The sequence below is a fragment of the Copadichromis virginalis genome, linkage group LG7, assembly GCF_057382275.1.
Source record: "Copadichromis virginalis isolate Kocher_CV1m ecotype Utaka linkage group LG7, C_Virginalis_male_GT1.1, whole genome shotgun sequence".
Taxonomy (NCBI): Eukaryota; Metazoa; Chordata; class Actinopteri; order Cichliformes; family Cichlidae; genus Copadichromis; species Copadichromis virginalis.
Window position 1 is genome coordinate 6,558,675 of NC_140624.1, and position 13,668 is coordinate 6,572,342.

A 13,668-nucleotide genomic window follows, 5' to 3' on the forward strand; every position below is an offset into this window, starting at 1 on the left:
CCTCCGGCAGAACCAGGCTCAGGGAGGGGCGGGGCCATCTGTTGCGACCGGTTGGGGTGAGAGAAGGAAGACAGGATAGAAGACATACTGTGGAAGAGAGACAGAGGTTAATAACAAGTATGATTCAATGCAGAGGGGTCTATTAACATATAGTGAGTGAAAAAGATGACTGAAAAGGAAAAACTCAATGCATCATGGGAGTCCCCCAACAGCCTATGCCTATCCGGTTGTTCAGTCTCACGTCACTAGCCGTGTCTGGGTCTAAACTCCGCTGCAGCTCCATATATCAAACGATCACTATGGCATTACTGAGAGTTGAAAAACTGTCTAAAGTCTTTCATCTTTAATAAAATGATCAGCGTTCTGCTCTACCAGGTGTAACAATTGAGTTTAACATCCAGGCATCCATCAAAACGGAATTTATGTCATTTAACGGAGTTAGAAGTTAGCAGGGAGTTAGCTCGCTAGCTTCTATCTAAATACAATATAGCATGTCCTGACTGCGAGGTTTTGGAAACAAATTCAAACGTACAGCTCTGTTATCACTTCCAGCATAAATGAAGACAGAAAACTAAACAGCAGTGACGTTTGTAGAGTTACTGAAGTTGGGCTAGCTGGTATATAATGATGTGCTACGTGACCGCTAGCGACACAGCTATGTTAGCATAATATAAACAAGCTAACTTTTTTTCCACTCGATAAAAGTTAACGTGAGTGTTCTCAGTGGTCAGAAACAAATGTAATCGCATGGCAGGATGCTGTAAAAGGACCAAACTTCAGCCAGGAGAACAACTGAGATAATCCATCCACAATACGAGGTTAGTCATTCATATACTGCTGCATGGGCTGGGCTGTAGTTACATCCTAAGGTTTTAAAAACTGAGCTTAAATAAATGATTAGTGGTAATAAAAGCCGAGGGAGGTCAACCGGGATCACTGACTGTTTTAGGAGCTTTTTGAGATCAAATAGAAGAAAATACATAACATTAACATTAAACATGTTAACAACACAAAAGCCAAACGCAGACTACTTTAGGCCCGGAAGTAGGATTCGTCGCGTCATCACTGAACAACCGGATAGCAGCATAACTAAGGGAGAATTCAGGGTCACCTGGTCCAGCTCTAACTATATGCTTTAGCAAAAAGGAAAGTTTTAAGCCTAATCTTAAAAGTAGAGATAGTGTCTGTCTCCCGAATCCAAACTGGGAGCTGGTTCCACAGAAGAGGGGCCTGAAAACTGAAGTCTATGCCTCCCATTGTACTTTTAAATACTCTAGGAACAACAAGTCAGCCTGCAGTGCGAGAGCGAAGTGCTCTAATGGGGTGATATGGTACTATAAGGTCGTTAAGATAAGATGGGGCCTGATTATTTAAGACCTTGTATGTGAGGAGCAGGATTTTGAATTCAATTCTGGATTTAACAGGGAGCCAATGAAGGGAAGCCAATACAGGAGAAATCTGCTCTCTCTTTCTAGTCCCTGTCAGGACTCTTGCTGCAGCATTTTGGATTAACTGAAGGCTTTTCAGGGAATTTTTAAGACACCCTGATAATAATGAATGACAGTAGTCCAGCCTGGAAGTAATAAATGCATGAACTAGTTTTTCAGCGTCACTCTGAGACAGGATATTTCTAACTTTAGAGATGTTGCACAAATGGAAGAAAGCAATCCTACATATTTGTTTAACATGTGCATTGAAGGACATATCCTGGTCAAAAATGACTCCAAGGTTCCTCAGTGTTACTGGAGGCCAAAGTAATGCCATCCAGAGTAAGAATCTGGTTAGATACCATAGTTCTAAAGTATTGGAAAAACCCCTAACAATCAAGTGCCCCCCGATGAGCAAGCACTTTGTGACAATGGGAAGGGAAACTCCCGTTTAACAGGAAGAAACCTCTGGCAGAACCAGGCTCAGGGAGGGGCAGCCATCTGACAGGACCGGTTGGGGGTGAAAGGAAAGAGAAAAGAAGAAAGAGAAGACAAAAGAAAACAAAGCATAGGAAGACGGACCAAACACACTAAGGGAGAGAGAAGATAAAATTATAATGACATGTTGCAGAGGTATATAAACACATGGAGAAGAAGTGCTCTGTGCATCACATGAAGTCCCGCAGCAATCTGAGCCAATATCAGCATATCTAAGGGATGGTTCAAGGGCACCTGATCCTGTCCTGACTAAGCTTTATGAAAAAGGAAAGTTTTCGGTTTATTTTAAAAGTAAAGACACCTGTCTCCCAAATCCAAATAGGGAGCTGACTCCACAGGAGAGGGTCCTGGTAGCTAAAGGCTCTGCCTCCCAATTTAGAATCTCTAGAAACTACAAGCAAGCCTGCATTTTGATAGTGCACTGTGGGCATAATATGATAGTATGAGGGCCTGAAGCATTTGTATGTGTCGAGAAATTCTGGATTTACCGGGGAACCACTGAAGAGTGGTTAGGAGAAAGTCACGTTATGTATGAGAGAAAGTCACATTACGCAAAGCTGCTGAAACGTGATTTCTTTGTCATTGCCTTTTTGCAATATAAAACGTAGGATAATATAGACTAAAAACTGCAGCTTCACACTGCACGGAGAGAGTATATCTCGGTACCTCAGCAGAGCTGGCAATATCATCAAGGACCACTCTCACCCCAGCAACCAACTGTTTGAACTATTACCGTCAGGCCGACGGTACAGGTCACATAAAACCAGGACAAACAGATTCAGGGATAGCTTCTTTCCCAGAGCTATCACCGTAGTAAATAAGCACAAAAACAATTGAACCTATTCCATACCGTCACTGTCATTATATTATGCTGCTATTCATACTGTCATTATATTAATGCTGCTATCCTGTATATATTGTACATACTATTGTTTGAGTACTTACGATTGTTTTTTTTGTACTTTTTATATTTTACATTTATATTTATTATTGAAACTTGCACCAAGGGAGTGGCACTCCAATTTCGTTGTACTCTGTACAATGACAATAAAGGCTATTCTATATCAGGAATGATGACCTAAGGCACTGCTTTGAGTCACTGTTTTGCAATCTTAAATTGGCATACTGGAGCTATATAGCACTTACCACTCATTGTGTTTCAATGCCGTGTGTTCAGAAACTTTGAGCAGAGGCAACAAGGATTACCTGATGTGCAAGAGAGAGTCTTAAACAGACCGATATTCATTAGTGGGGTTTTTTTTGTTTTTTTTGCTCAAACTGATGTGAATGAAACACTTAGGCTAACATTCACAGACCTAGATTTTGTCTTTATTTTGAAACAGTAATTATTAATAACTGTAACAGCAGTTATAATGTTAACTGTTACAATTAATTTGGCAAAAAATCTATATACTCAGTAATACTCAGTAATATTGTTGTTCTACATGTTCTTGAACCAACAAATACATTCTTTTAATTAAATGAATAACAATCTTATGTAAGATCAGTCATGGGTAACAGTCAATATTCATGCATTACATACACTGAAAAAAAGGGACTGGCCATCTCTTGGATTTATGTAAGCATCTTGCATGTATTTAACACAATTGCCTCATGTTTTAAAGATAAATGTAACTATATAGTGTAAAAACTACATGATATGCAGAAAGGGTGTATTAAATTGTTTATATCATGTTCAGGTGAAGTAAGTCAATAAGATAGCAACGTTAAATCTCGTGAAACCACGCGTGATTTCATCTCGCGGGCTTTGGATCGTGGTTTAAAAAATGCATCCACCTCAGTCAAGTCGAGCAGCCAACTCTACGTTTTTTGGTATGTCTTGATTTTTTGAATTAATATTTACCATATTTCAGCCAAATGTAGTTAAACGTCTAAAGTGCCGCCATGTAACATGCTAAAAAAGAGCCGTTAGCTTATTTGCTGTTTTATCTGTTATCAAAGAATTGGCGCTTTTTCATTTGAATTTGTCATTGGCACAAGAGCCGTAATATCACATTAAACCTAATTACGAGGCACTCATAACATAATTTGGTTTTCTGTGTGAATAGATTTGTCAACTGACTCTTCAGTTACATTGTGTATTTACTGCACCGAGGTGTTAGTGAAATTTTGGACATTGAACAGCTTTAGCTAATATCATCAGCGGTATTATGCTAGCTTACATCCCTACCCCTCCTGCCCTCACCTGCTGTCCTTTTGTTTTTGTTGATGCACATTGAGAGACCACATCTATTCTGCATTTCACCAGGAGTCAGCTGATGGATTGTGGGTTCAAGGTGTTATGGTAAGAAAGTATATTCTATTTTCGCTTAAGGTTTCTGTAACTTAATTATAATAGGTTTTTTATAATTATTAGGTGCATGCATACTCAAATAGACCACCCTATTAATACGACTGAGAAATCCAAAATCTGCCATAGGTTTGACTTATACCTGTATGTATTGTCAGAAAGGTGATTACTGGACTCACATTAATGCACACTTGAACTAAAATGAGGTTGTAACTTGTGGGTTCTTGGGTTGCAAATCAGAAATAAACATCTTTGGATTTTTTTAATCCCATAAGATCTGGAAACACAGTTTTTATTCAACAAAACATTACTGATTATTAACCAAGCACAGTGCCTGCTGTTATTTCAAAATAATTTTATGTCATTTCAGATGAAATGCAGCATTCCAGTGCATCCCAACCATGCCTTTACAGGTTTCTGACGGAGCTGAGTTTCTCTCTGACAGTCTGCTGAAAGTGTTTGCAAAGTGATCGGGGGAACAGGGCACAAAGCTAAAGGATGTAGCTGCCATGATGACAGTAAGAACTTTAAAATTCTTTAACTACAAAGTGTATATGTATTGCATTAGGTCAGTAAAAGATTTTTATGCTGCATCCATTGAAACAGTCAACTATTACCTGTGAGTACTGATTCCACCGAAAGGATGCCATAATTTTCGTCATGCATTTACTGGCCCACTGAGAAAAATTGATCTTTTTAAAAAAATAAATGTTCTGGAAACTATATATCCATAAAGTTGATGTCAAACAGGAACTTTTGATATTGCTTTGTAGATGCTGGTGTTGCATGTTGACTGGTTTAAGTTTTGGTCTGGGATCATTTTCTTCTCTGCTACTGAAAAGTTCACAAATCTCTGTTTTCTTTGTTATAATACTTTAGGATGACATTAATGCTCAAAGGGAGTCTCATCAAAGTGCTCCGCATCTGTGTGAAAGACAATTGCAACATCTTGGTGCAGGAGTTCATGGTGAGTGTTTTATGAGTAGATTGTGGCTTTGCAACATTTTAAAATGCATTTAGTTATCCACTTGATCCTCATTGGACCAGTTAGGACCAGTAGTCCTCTTTAATAATTTGAAGTTCACATGAGGCCTGGTAGTGAACTCAGCCGCCGGCCCTTGAGGCCCCACCCCTGTATTAGGGGTCACATCAGTGTGAAAAAACTTTAAATTTGTCATTCTAGTGAACAAAGGAAAATCCCACCAATATTTACATTAGCTTTTGTTTGAAAAAAAAAAAAGACCAACAGCTAACCAAATTGTGGGGCTGAAAGTCTAAATTCTAACATCTTCTGAGTGACAAAACCTGGATTTCTGATGGGCCGGTGTCTTTCTAAGAAAAACTAATGTAAAGCATTTGAAATTATGTTTTTCACCCTCTCTTAGAAACTCTGTTAGACCATGAATGGCAGCATGGCAGGCCACTCTTTGGCTATAGCTATTTACTATGTTGCTTGCATTGGTTTAAATTACTCTAACATTAGAACTGGTAGATTCAAAAGAGATGAGTTTAAAAAGGAATCTTAAAGAAATGTTTTGTGTTTAACCAGGACTTGACTGAGGCCACTGCACAGATTGAGAAAACCACAATGAACATCTGTCTCCAGAGGATGCACCAGGCAATGACTTTTCTGACGTTGGCATCATCATCGAGGGTATAGTAGTTCTTCAAGATCTGGATAACGTGACCTTTGCAGTAGCCATGCTGTTTGGACCTTTTTTATTCCTTCAATATGAGTTACCCATCACAACTCTGCTACACTTTTGAGGTGATTCAAAGGGTGGTAATTGAGTTGGAAGCAACTCAGCTCTCAAGAAAAGCTCACAACTAAGACAAAACTGCTCCTGCAGTTTTGTCTTAGTTGCTCACTGTTATGCATGTGAGGTGACCAGCTCTAGGTGAGAAGACATTTAAATCTCACACTTGTTCTGCTGCATTTTTGAAGCTCAATTCCAGGAACAGATCGCAGGGTTCATTTTTATATACACTGCAACTGCCATGAGGACGAGCCGTTTTTTTGTTGTTGTTGTTGTTGTTTGTTTTTCCTTTTGCTCTGTACAAGTTCTCTGTCTGTTTGGCAGCATTTTTAAATTTCTCTTTGTATTTTTTCTTTCTTTTACTAGTGAAGAGATGTAGCATGAACAGTTATGCAGTCTAAATATCCCATATGGGCCGTGTGAAATGGTATTTTCAGTTTCATTCAGTTGAAGTAAGGAACGTTGAATATTTCTAAGCTTGCTGTTTTGAACCAAGATGTCACAGTATGATCAGTGCCGTAATTTTTGACAGTCACTCACTGTATCAATGTTATTTTTGCATCTCTTGAATAAAGGTTTTGACCTGCAAGTGCTAATTTCTTTAGTTATTGGGGTAAAATGGGTAATGTTAATAGGAAGGTGTTTGCCAATTCAGTAACCTAATTTAATGTTAATGGAAACTAACATTACCTCAAATTGTTTAGTTATAATTGTTGTTTAACTGAATCTTGACGTCAGAGGCCTTAAATAGAATGTTTTGTATTGTTCTTTCCCAACATTTTTCAAAAGAAAGAGTCTAATTTCTTTGCTGTGATTGATTCCAGAGAACACGGAAGAACTGACATTATTTAACTGTTGGTTTATATAGATTCAGTAGTGGAGTAATGTCAGTTTAATTCTTTACCTACTGTCAATGCAGTGAAATTAGACATTTTGTTTTGAAAGGTTACTGGTGGATGCCAGCAACCATCTTGGAAGAGAACAATATAATCTGTTATAAGGCCTCCATTTGAAAATTGTGTATTTGATACTAGAATATAATAGCAAAATGTAATTTGAAGATAACATGTAGTATTTAAGTGACCAAGTAGTATTGGGTAAAAGTTATTGAATGGTGTTGGGATAAAGTGAGAAAATTGTGAAGGATTAAAATATTTCAAGAGCTCAAATTACTTCATCAAAACATGTTTAAGTCACATTTTATCAACACAAATTGCACAGGTTTATTGAACATGAATAAATTGTGTTAATTTAACTCAATTGTTTAAGTTGCTGCCAAAGCAAAACATCTGTGTGCAACAAATGTCCACCATTGAATTAAGTAAATCCAACAACATATTTTTTTCAGTGTAGATACTGAAGACATTGTGATGTAACACAATCAGTTTAGTCAGAAAAATATCTATTAATAGTGCCAACTTCCTCCTGTCAGATCAAATCAGATTTGTTTGAGGAGGAGAGAGGTGATTTTCAACTTCAAAATCATTAAAACTGCTGTTACTTACAATCCATTAAATGATCTAACAGTCTGAAGGACAAATGTTTTTCTGCTACATCCATCACGCTGTTTGTTGTGACTACCTAAAGCTACGTGTTGACACAGGTTAACTAGCTTTTTATCATAATAAACAATGAGCCAATCCTAAAAGGCTTATTAGTGTTTGCTGCTGCCATGGAGACACAGCTCCAGGTTGTTCCTCCAAAAGTGGCGGTTAATCATTTGCCATTAGTCATTTCTATAAAAATGTGTATAAGTATGCATGGACGCACAGGGCATAGCCTGGGGTGGCACTGGCCCCACTTGTTGATGCCTTATCATATCAGTGCAACCATGGGTATCAATTAAAAAGAATGATAGGAAAGTGATAGCTCCCGCTTTCCTCTGGAAAACATTTTTATCCCCTTTCACTTGCCTTACTTTGAACTGGTATTTTACACTGGTATTTTTAAATTATTTGATACTTTACACTGGTATTTTTAAATTATACCTTATCACTGTTGTTCCCAGATTTTGTTTTTCACAAATAAACATGTGTACTGTTGCTTTGTGATACAGGCTATCAATGCTTCATTTCACAAACACAAAGAGCTGTTCAAGGACGGCGTGGTGCATATACCTGTTTTTTTTAGAAAAGGTGTCGCATTGCAATTTTGCATTAATGTGAGTGGATTAAAGGAGTCAGTTTATATACAAGCATGTATATAAACAAATACAGATACATATAGGGGAAGAAGAAAAAAAAGAAAAGAGCGACGGTAACATTAAACAAAGACATTACAAGCATTACAAATTTTAATGTTTTTATCATTTATGTATGTGTTTGGCAAGGAGTAAAGTCAAGTAGATGAGGTAAAAAGCTTTTGAGTCAGTACACCATGTAAGATTTTTTTTTTTGTAGAAAAGTACAAAGATTTTGTTAGAAATAAAATAAACAATGTTTTTCCATGAAAGCTGTGCGTAAGTACAAGACCAAAATAAATGGCAGCAAGTCTCTAGAAAGGGCTCACAACGAGTGTTTTTCACAGGCTAAAACCTATGAATTAATTTGAAAGAGACCGCCTTCATTTTGTTTGTCATAAACAAACAAAAAAAGTGTGAGAAAGACCAAATTCTTCCCAAATTCCCTAACAAAATGACTCCAGTAAGAGATGACAGGAGGAACAGACGTCAGATCACACCTTTGTGTGCGGTGAAGCAATTGTTAGGTGAGGTGTAAGGTGAATTGTTACTTCCTTACCTCGGAGCCATATTGCTTTGAGGCACAGGAGATCTTTGCTCATTAATATTATTATAACTCACTTATTTTTAATGCAGATGTTCACGAGTTTTTGTTTATTTCCAATATAATTTTCGCTTCTGGGGAGGTACAACTCCCCAGAAGCATTGCATTTCACGTTATTTCATTTTATTTTTTCACAAGCTTGTCGTTAAGACCTTTAATTTGAAAGGGCGAACCGGAAGTCGTGTAGTTTGCCTTTACCGGACTGGAGTGTGGATTTTTGCCCACAGTGAGCAGCTGGAAGATGAGATGAAGCACTCGACTGTCCGCTGAATTGAAAACGCCTGCTAACTCACTTGTAAGTTGTTTTCATTTCATTTTTTAAAATCTTTTTTAAAATCTTTGTTTATATCAAGATAAAGTTGAACGGAAATGTTTTTAAGACTGGTGGTAATGCAACAAGTGCTGGCAACTGAGCTCAGAGCACCTGCAGTATGGTGACAGGCTAACGATAAACTGGGATACAAAATTTACCTACCCACTTTGTGGTGTTAATGGTCCACTTATGTTGATGGGAGCAGCTTCTGTGTAGGTTTAGTTGGATTGTTGCTATGTTAATATATTTTTATGTAAATAGATCAACTGAAGCTTTACAAATAATCGCTTAAATGATGTTTATACAGTACACTGAAGTTACTGGCAATGAGAAGAAATGTTATCATTGAACATTATCATTTCACAAAGCTCCACGATGCTCATTGACTGCATATAGAAGATGGACGTAGCTCTCAGGTCTCAAAAATGAAGCCAATGCTAATGTGAAGTAAACATTAATTCCTTTGATTGGCCAGTAGGGGGCACTTCTCTGGTTGCCAGAAGACAGTTGAAGCGTTATAGAAGTCCATAGGAAAATGACCCTCTGCTTCCTTGCACAGTCACCTTAATGAACACTTTCCTAACAACACGATGCACTCAGTAACTAGTTTCAAATCATGCTGAATATGCAATTATGTCACAGAACGATTTGGGAATTAGTCATAACCTCTAATCTATTGATTTATTTTCCTGAACAACAAATTTTTCCAACATTATTTTTGTCTACCAGAACATGATTTTTCATCTTTCAAGGGCCCTATTTCAGGAAGCCGGTTTAGAAAACTTGGAGTGAAAAACGATACTCAGGGTTGAGTAACCCCGAACTGTCCAACTCGGAATATTCGGTTTCAGAAAGGCTGATAACAATTAGTTCAATCAACGCGGAGTTGCTTTAACCCCAAGTGAAGCGCGCGCACGAGGATACATAAAGCCCTGATAAGCGGAGCACAGAGTAAGCGAGTCACCATGGAGACGGAGGGAAAGAAGGCGCGGTCAATGTATTTTACAGCGCTTGAGGCCGAAATTCTGATGGCAGCATATGCCGATAACATGCAAATTTTGCGGAAAAAAAGTAACACAGCCTCAGCTGCAAAAGAAAGGGAGCATGCATGGCAAAACAAAGCCGACAGAGTCAATGCATGAGTGTTAATATAAACATTGATCTAGGGATTTCCACCCATTTAACACGTTATTTTATCATATGTTATTTTATTTGTTATTTTATACATTTTATGTTGTGATGTGATGTGAGCGCAGGTGCAACCCAACAGGCCCCAAACGTTCCTGGCAGCAAGTAAAAATGAAATATAAAAATATAGTCCAAACAGGTAAGGTGTATTATGAGCCATAGTGCTTGGTCTGTTTGTCCGATGTAAATCGATTGCAGTTAGAGGCTACATTAATTTTCTTTCTGTAAGCACTTATTGAAATTATCTGAGCACATTACAAGTACATATTTGCTTACTCTGTATGCTCAAATGTGGCCTGTTATAGCCAACAGAAAAAAAGCGGAGGCCCGAAAAACAGGTGGGGGTCCTCCACCACCACCACTCACAGAGGCTGAGCAGTTGGCCCTCAGCCAAAACAGTGGGCGCCCTGTGGCTGAAGGCATCTCTGTGGGGACATCCTCTGAGTCAATAACCCCGCAAGACACAAGTGCCTACATAGGGGGTAAATTCAAAATAATACATGATGTGCATACATCCTTTCTTCACAGTCACCTTTGCAGTGCTGCTCATTCATTTGATAAACTCTTCACCATAATGAATTTGTTTGTAGTGAAGTTATTTTCCTACTGATTTTGCCTTCCCTCAGTCTTGGTTGTCTTTGAGAGCATAATGACAATGAAGTGTAAGCTGAGTGCTATATGTTTGTTAATTGCCATTTGGTCCCTTGTAAGTTATAAGTGACCTGTATAAACCTCATATTCTAACAGTTGATGGTGATGGTGTACTGCATCTGGTGCAGCCTCCTGTTGAGCCAGACCAACATGCAGTTGTGAGTAATACTCCACAGATTATATGAGTGTACAGTAGAACAGCAATGTTGTTTATTTCTTTACTACAGGAAAATAATGAAGAAACATTGACAGCTGTTACAGAGGAGGAAGCAACAGAGACACTTTATGAGGTTTACATCTTTTAATACTTTGTGTACAGGAAATACAGGCGACCAATAAAGCCAGTTGAACAAAAAATCTGTTTATTCTTCTTTCAACATGTTGAGGTGATGGGTCAAAAGAAATGATTGTGATATATGGTGTCTCTGACTGCGCTTCCATCTTGTATGTCCGTGGGAGGGTCAGGATGTTCATGGTTTGGATCACTGCTGATGTTTGGTTCAGAAGGACAGTGTTCTCCTCTAATTGTGGCAATGTTGTGAAGAATCACACATGCCACAATAATGTCACATGCCCTTTCTGGGGTGACCCTGAGTCTTTGCAGGCACTGGAACCGGGCCTTAAGCATTCCGATAGTCATTTCGATTCTGGCTCTTGTCCTGCAATTAGCCAGATTATATCGCTGCTGTGGGCCCGGTTCAGGGTCAGGGTAAGGGGTAAGCAAATAGGGTAAACATGGATACCCCCTATCACCAAGCAAGTAGCCAGTGAACTCTCCTAAGACAGAAGGATACACTTCAGTTCAAATGTCCCTGAAGCAATTGGTCTTTATATATTTTAAAGTATTCTCAACTCACCATGTCCAAATTTTGTGCTCAGTGTACATTCACGGAATATTTGTGAGTCATGGACAGAGCCTGGCCGCTTGGCTTCCACATTTGTGATAATGTTGGCAGCATCACATATGATCTTCACAGTGCAGAGAACACAAATTAGCATCCATTACTATAATGAAATAATTTGTTAGTTTGAAATGCTACAGGGAACTATGTACCTGTACATTAATGCTGTGGAAAGACTTCCTGTTCACATAGTCTCCTTCATTTACTGAAGGAGCAATGATTGGAATGTGAGTGCCATCTGTACAGCCAATCACGCCTGGGAACCGTGAAAATAAATGTAAAATTTATGTAGTAGTCCAAGTATCACCACATCATAAATTAAGTTTTGGTCATCCTGCTACCTGCAATTTTGTGGAATCCCTCTTTGATAAATCTTGTGGGTCTATGACCGGGGAACACCACAAACGAGTGCAGGAGACGTTTCAGTGCAACTGTAACATTCCTGACTGCCCGACAGACGGTAGCCTTGGAAACGTGCTCAGCGTCACCAATATTATACAGAAAGCTCCCGTTTGCAAAGAAACGGAGTGCGGTACAAAGAATATGTAATGGACTGAGCGCATGTCCGCGATGTGTCACATGCGCAATATATGGCCTGAGGATGTTATCCAAATAACTTATTGATTGTGCTGAGAAACGGTAACGTTCACACAGGAAATCATCAGGTAATGATAAAATGTCCATACGCGCTCTGATCACTCTCTCCCGGCGGAGAGCTCTGCGGAGTATTTGGGCTTCAAGATCTACTGGCTCTTCAAGGAAGGGACACGCCATGTCTGACACTTCCTACTGTCAGGTTTCCGACAAAGAGGCGGGGACAGTCAGGGTTAGTTGTAGTAAACCTGCTAGGGGGCAGGTTAGCTTCACGGAGTGTGTCGTCATAGTGACTCACTCAGGCTTCAGCTGAACTCGCTTTGTGAAACCGAAAAACCAGAGTTTTCGTTAACTCAGGGTATACTTAGTCAGACTTTGCACTAAACCGGCTTCCTGAAATAGGGCCCAGGTCTCAAAATACTGATTCATGTTTGTTAGCATCAACGTTATGTAACAATATTTCAAGGAAATTTGTAATGTGTATATATACATTTTTTTTGTCAGCATAGAAAATTAATGCTGAAAAACTTTTTATTGAGTGCAGCCCAAAGGAAGCGGCATTTAGTAGTGCAAACAAAATGAAGGGCATTTTTATGTCCTCCTTTTTCAGTGAGTTACTGCCAGAGCACCAACCACTCCACCCACCAAACGGGTAACAGAATTCAAGCTGTCAATTTATTCAAGGCCGCCCAACAATATAGGGCAATAGCAGTGACACCGCAGAAGTCAAGTGTAAGCACAAAAGTAGCCTATGTAGTGATTTCCTGTGAAATTTTAAATAAAAGTATAAATAACTGATTAACACTTTAACAACAGCAATAAGTGAAGTAACTTAAGCCTGTAACTTTTAAGGAGATGCTCAGTATTCACACATACTCAAATGGAACTTGAAAAATATTTTCAGCCTGCGATGTTGTAATCTTAGTTGAGCTTTTTCACCAGTTCTTTAAAGCTGTGCTTTTCCACTGCGTAACCATGTCAGCAATTTCCATGTTTGCTCTTCCTGTCAAAAGGAGTGCAACTAGCAAGTGCTTCAGCAATGCTCAGTTGAGTCATTTGTTTACTTTTGGGCCACACATTACCAGCTGCTCTCCTTGTAGCCTGGTTGCACATGACGGTGTGTTTTCGCCTCAGTTGGTGAAACAAGTATGTTTATTTTGTTTCCACCTTCAGCAGGAACAGATTTCTTGCATATTTCCATAGCGCTGTGTTTTGTTGGTGGTTGGTGAAGTAGTTCTCGTTTT

General features: G+C 38.8%; 2 long non-coding RNA genes across 4 annotated transcripts; one reads left to right on the forward strand and one right to left on the reverse strand.

The window, feature by feature from the left end:
• Positions 1-3,709: 3,709 nt before the first annotated feature.
• On the forward strand, positions 3,710-6,585 carry LOC146704324 (uncharacterized). 3 transcript variants are annotated; one of them, XR_014921162.1, is made up of 5 exons: positions 3,719-3,758; positions 4,195-4,230; positions 4,607-4,754; positions 5,116-5,203; positions 5,786-6,585. It is a non-coding gene; the product is annotated as an uncharacterized LOC146704324 (long non-coding RNA). The 3 variants fall into 3 exon arrangements; XR_014921161.1 differs by having other exon boundaries at positions 3,726-3,758; positions 4,167-4,230; XR_014921160.1 differs by having other exon boundaries at positions 3,710-4,230.
• A 4,684-nt stretch (positions 6,586-11,269) lies between these two features.
• LOC146704325 (uncharacterized) lies at positions 11,270-12,824 on the reverse strand. Its single transcript, XR_014921652.1, has 2 exons — positions 11,786-12,824; positions 11,270-11,705 (listed from the first exon to the last, which is right to left on the reverse strand). It is a non-coding gene; the product is annotated as an uncharacterized LOC146704325 (long non-coding RNA).
• Positions 12,825-13,668: the final 844 nt, after the last annotated feature.